A 6,577-nucleotide genomic window follows, 5' to 3' on the forward strand; every position below is an offset into this window, starting at 1 on the left:
TTATTTTAATATATTTAATACAATTATTATTTTTATAGTAGTATCAATATATAATCAAAAAATATTTTGGCCAAATTGTCCATCTCTACAAAACAAGCACGGAAAAAAAATTATAATGATATTTCCGCCGCAGATGTTCAGTCATAACTCACTCCAGCCTCGCTTTCCCAATCCAGTGATTTCAGACAAACAGAACTGTACAGATTACTTGCGTCGGTCTCGTTTTACACACACCATAAAGAGGTTAAGTTCAAGTTCTAGTTCAAGTTTATATATATAAATAGTAATATATATATAGTATATATATATATAAAGTAATATAGTAATATATATAAAACATAAAATATTTAAAAAGGCACATGAGAATTTAAATATGTTTTTCTTCAATAAAAACAGAAAAGAGTTTCTGGATTCAGCGTGGTGACGTGAAGAAGAGCTGAGGAAGATCCAGAGTGAGTCCAGAAGTCAGTGTGAACGCGTTTCTAACCCGAACTGCTGGATCGAGTCCTGCTGATTACGTCACGCGTCTCTGGATCGAGTTCGAGAGTTAAAGATCCATCATTCCCAGACTCTTCACACAAACAATCTGTAATGTCTTATCCTCTTGGAAACGGCGTTGTGGAAGCGCTCAGCTGGTGTTGGAAGCGACCGGCACTGATCCCGGTTTCATCGGCAGAAGATTATGTATTGTGTTTGGAAGAGCCACAATCAAACACACTGAGGTTTGCGCTTGGCAGCCATTCCGATCGAACATCTGGGAAGCAAATGATTCTTTATGGATGAGTGTTATTCCGTGCCATCGGTGGAGGGATTTCAGAAAGTCGAATGAAAGATTAACTCCGGTGGAAACACGAGGGACCCGGCGCTCATAAAAGCGTCATGCGGCAGAACTGATCAAATGGAGTTTGCTAACAGGATCCGCAGGGAAACAAGTGCAAACGCGGGATTTTCAGGATACACGGATTAACGCTGGAATCAATCAGTTCGGATTCATTCACCCTGACAGGAACGTTTAATGCTAAACTGAAGATTTACACTTTCTCAAGAAGAAACTGGGGACTGGTGTTTAAGTGTGCAAAACACTTTTCCCTTTGAATTAAGATTTTTTGTCTCATCATTCTCCAGTAAATGTGTCTTGATATAAGAATGTTTAGATATTTGTGCAAAAAAAAAAAAACAGGAAAACCGTCATTTTTGTAGAGTAAAAATTGTTCCAAATTTTAGAATTGACTCATCCAAAACAAACATGTTCCCAGCATGCATTGCAGCTTAAAATAAATATGCACATTATTAAAAAATGACAATTGCCACTTATTTATATGTGCATTTTGGGATATCGCATAAAAAACACTGGACAGAAACACCAAGATGTGCAAACATTTATATGATATTTCTTTCATCCGATAATAAGACGTGCAAAAACTACGACGGAAACACTTTTACTGAATAAATCCCTCAATAATAAACTCGCGTGTCTTTGCCTCAGCGTCGGCTGTGATTGGATAACTGGAGTAACCAGCGGACCAATGGCGTCGCAGTGTCTCTAATGTTGGTTTGGTGTTTCTGAAAGTCAAAGTTTGTGATCAGAATGATCTGGTGTAATTCCCTCCAGAAGCGTCTCACACACACGAGTGTGTTCCCGAACACCAGCATCTGAACGCCAGAGAACACGACAGCGCTTACTGTGTTTCGTCTGACGCTCGAGACACTCGATTATGATGGAGGGAAACTTGCAGTTTATTACTGATAGTTTACGCCAAATTTTCAGGAAGTGACGATTCTGTTCTCTTGAACACATGGGGTGGAAACGCTGCTTTATTCGTAAATGTTTTCAACTTTGCATGGAAACACATCTTAGTTAGTTAGCTGTCATATGGTTGATCTCTTTACTGAATTAACATTAGTTTGTCTCCAGTTTGTGTGCTGAAGTGCATGAGCATCTCCCTGACACTGTTGGGCTCGATATATCTGTGTGTTTAACAGGCACATCATGCCCAGCTCACGCAGAAGGCTTTGAAAAACAAATCTAAACCTCGATTTAATTACATATTATTCTGTTTAGTTGTCTATTCAGAATCCTGGGAGAATCGTGATCTCAGTTTGAAACAAAAAAATTGTGATTCTCACTTTATCCAGAATCGTGCAGCTCTAGTAGCGGAGCTTATATATCACAGTGCTGCTAAATGAAGAAATATAAGCAGTGTGAGACACACACGCAGTGCGAGCCGATCGAGCGAACTCGTGTCTGAGCGATCCATTCAGGAAGTGATGTCATTCTGGAGGGAACGATCAGCCAGGAATAGGGGTTATGCGCAACATACTTCCGGGTTCTACAAAACGGGTATAACTACTTCCGGTCGTCAGCTACTGAGGTAAACACAGCGTAGGAATGGTGACCTTTTATAGCAGGTGTTTACAGGAGCTACCCATTCTATCCATTTCAGATGTACATCGTATTGCCAAACGGACTTCCAGAGCCCCGAGTACTCCGTTAGATAAAGGATTTAAGTTTTTAAGCCTCCTCATTTATTCATTATTATGAAGGTATGTAAGTTAGTATATGTAGCTTTTGGTAATGGCACCCGATGTAGAGTTAGCTAACTATCAGTAAGTTCGTTTAGACTTGTATGCTATCATAGTAGTTTAACCTTTAATATTTGCTTGTAGACGATTAAAACAATCAAATGAAGACTGCGTTTTATTTTTTTATAAAAAAAAAATTTCTGATACTTAAGCATTTGTGACATTTTAACTAAAACAGAAATAAGAATTGTATTCTAAAAAAAGCGCAAAATAAGTTACCTCAGAGATCACCTACCGCTGCAGATGCGTACGGTAATGCAAACCGGAAATGTTTATACCCGTTTTCCGGTTCGAACGTTGGGCGTTCCGCATAACCCCTATTGTCCACAAAATGAGACTTTAAAGAAGAGCGGACCGTGTGTTTCTGTGTCTGTCCGTGTTCAATCTTTACAGGAGAAAACGAGAAGCAGACGAGCCAGATCATCCGTTCGAGAAGCTGTTCATGCTTCTGTTGTTTCTGCCCGTCAGCCATCGAATCACTGAAGTTTAGCTTTTAAACTCGCGTCTGCTGCGTTTATGCTCATGAACGTGGACTAATATTAGCAGATTGAAAGTATTTTTCTTCCACACCCAAAGCCGCTCGCTCTTGGATATTTCTTTATGTTTATAAAACCCCATAACCAAATAACTGTGCTTGTCAAGTCATTTATAGGGGTGCTTTAATGTATTGAAACATGCAACTACAAAACGTTGTAAAGAGCAGTACGTTACGCTGCATGTTTAATCCAGTTTGTCGCATAAAAACATGTCTGTTTCGCAGTGAGATTGTGATAGAAATGTGATCGTCACACAGTGTGCTTTAGTCGGCACATTCTGACAAATGTAGGAGGTCATCCAGATATTATTGCATGATATATTCTAGTCATTTTTATATGCATGCATTGCAGATGTAGTATGCATGCTAGTATCTCTCTCTCTCTCTCTCTCTCTCTCTCTCTCTCTCTCTCAATCTTTCATTTGTCTGAAAATCACAGCAGCTGAACATCCCTGAGAAAGTCAAAAGATCCATCAGAAGACAAAACACAGAATTCTTCACGTCCGGTGCGAGTCTGAATGTAATTGTTAGCAGCGTAACCTGATACAGCCGAGCGAGGACGTGAAACGAGACGCTTCCTCTCTACACGCGCAGTAATTCAGACTAAATCCTGCCGTTGACCTGTTGAAGATTTGTTATTATGGGTGTCTTTGTGAACGGTCCTTTAGGCTCAGTTCTGCTCCAGTTCAGTTTATTGCTCCGTTTCCACTTGTGGAAAGCTTAAGATCTGATGACAGTCTGAGTGAGTCACTGAATCATTCATTCAGGAGATTTGTTCAAAATCGCTGATTCATCCAGTAATGAAAGAAGTGAAGTCTATGTGAGTGAGTCATTGAATCATTCATTCAAGGGATTCGCTCAAAAAGTTGATTCATCCAGTAATGAAACAAGTGAATTCTTTATGAGTGTGTCATTGAATCATTTATTCAAGAGATATTTGCTCAAAAACACTGATTCATCTAGTAATTAAACAAGTGAAGTCCGTATGAGTGAGCCATTGAATAATTCATTCAATAGATATGTTCAAAATCACAGATTCATCCAGTAATGAAACAAGTGAAGTCTATTTGAGTGAGTCATTGAATCATTCATTCAAGGGGTTCAGTCAAAAAATGTATTAATCCAGTAATGAAACGCCTCGGTTACGACTGTAACCTCGGTTCCCTGAAGAGGGAACGAGCGTTGCGTCGAGAATGACGCTATGGGGAACGCTTTGCGTGATGACGTCTTGAAGCACATGTAAAATCAGTCCAATGGTGTGGCGGAACGTCAGAGGCGGGTGACGTCACGTACCAGGAAACTATAAAAGCCGGCCCGAAACAGAAAACGAAAGCTTCGTAAAAGTCTGAAGTCGAGCTGACAGGCATGAAGGAGATATGGCAAGGCGACGCAACGCTCGTTCCCTCTTCAGGGAACCGAGGTTACAGTCGTAACCGAGGCGTTCCCTTTCAAGGGAACTCCCGTTGCGTCGAGAATGACGCTATGGGGAACGTCTATACCAACGCCTCCATAGCTACGAATGTCTGTCCTGTGTGTAATCTAATAGAGCAGCACTAGGATGACAAAACATGAGACCCTGGAGCAGAGTCTAGATCCAGAGAGTAAAACCTGACGAACGTGTGCGGTGAGGACCAGCCTGCCGCATCACAGACGTCCTGTAAGGAAACTCCTGAAATAAGGGCCTTAGAGGCCGCCATACTCCTCGTCGAGTGCGACCGGACAGCCAAAGGAGAAGGCTGCCCAGCCGCCTCATAAGCAAGTGAGATAGCCTCGACCACCCACTTGCTCATCCTTTGCTTAGACACTGGACCTCCTTTGTTAGGGGACCCAAAGCACACAAATAATTGATCACTTTTACGCCACAGGGCAGCTCTGTGGACATACGCGTCTAACGCCCGCACAGGGCAAAGCAAATTATTAGCCTCCTGGTCAGCATTTTGAAAGGGAGGAGGACAGAAGGCCTGCAGGACAATAGGTCTGACCACATTAGTGGGGACCTTGGGGATATAACCCGGTCTCGGATGTAGAAAAGCTTTCACCATACCCGGAGCAAACTCTAAGCATGACGGAGCAACCGACAATGCTTGAAGATCCCCAATTCTCTTGAGAGAAGAGATAGCCAGAAGAAAAAGAGCTTTCAAAGTTAGAAACTTCTCAGGAACCTCCTCAATGGGCTCAAAGGGGGCCAGGGACAGGCCTTGAAGTGCAATGGACAAGTCCCATGGTGGCACCCTAGAGCGAACTGCAGGCCTCAGCCTCCAAGTGCCACGAAGGAAACGAGATACCAAAGGGTCTTTCCCCACAGACATTCCACCCAAAGGAATGTGGTAAGCACCTATGGCCGCCACATAAACCTTTAAGGTGGACGGGGTCAGACCTGCAGTGAACCGGTCCTGCAGGAACTCCAGAACTGTACCAATTGGGCAGTTGACTGGATCCAACCGACGGTCACTACACCAAGAAGTGAAGACTCTCCACTTCAGGGCATAAAGTTTCCTCGTGGAGGGAGCTCTGGACTGTAGAATGGTCTCCACAACCTCAGTTGAGAGACCTGACTCTATGAGCTGGGCCCTCTCAGAGGCCAAGCCCACAGGTTCCACAGTTCTGGGCGGGGGTGAAATATCGAGCCCTCCGCCTGGGACAGAAGGTCCCTCCTGACGGGTAGCTCCAGAGGAGGCCCGTCGAGGAGCGACACAAGATCGGGAAACCATACTCTGCCCGGCCAGCGCGGGGCTATAAGAAGCAGGCAAACCCGGTCCCTGCGAACTCTCTCCAGAACTCCCGGGAGCAGAGCAACTGGGGGAAAAGCGTACAGACGTAGCCTCGGCCATGTCTGCACCATAGCATCCAGTCCCAGAGGAGCTGGATGCGTGAGGGAGAACCAAAGTGGACAGTGAGACGTCTCTCGAGACGCAAACAGATCCACTTGTGCTTGGCCGAACTCCCTCCATATCAGCTCCACCACCTCGGGGTGGAGCCTCCATTCCCCGGGCCTCGGCCCCTGCCTCGACAGAGTGTCTGCTCCTATATTCTGGACCCCGGGGATGTAAGCTGCCCTGAGTGACAGTAACTTCCCCTGGGACCACAAGAGGATATGGCGTGCCAAGTTGGATAACGGGCGCGAGCGCAAACCCCCTTGGTGGTTGATATAGGCGACTACCGAAGTGTTGTCCGTATGTACTAGCACATGGTGTCCCCTGAGATCTGTGATAAAGCTCCTCAGAGCCCGGAAGACAGCTAACATCTCTAGGCGATTGATATGCCAGGAACGATGATGGTCTTCCCACAGACCTTGAGATGAGCGACCCTCCAGGATCGCTCCCCAACCCGTGAGGGAAGCATCCGTTGTTAGCAGTTTGCGACGACAAGGAGCTCCCAACACTGGGCCCTGGGACAGGAACCAAGGTTTCTTCCACATAACCAGGGCACGTAAGCATCGCCGCGTGACCCTGATTGTGC

Source organism: Scardinius erythrophthalmus, assembly GCF_964197995.2.
Source record: "Scardinius erythrophthalmus genome assembly, chromosome: 13".
NCBI lineage: Eukaryota > Metazoa > Chordata > Actinopteri > Cypriniformes > Leuciscidae > Scardinius > Scardinius erythrophthalmus.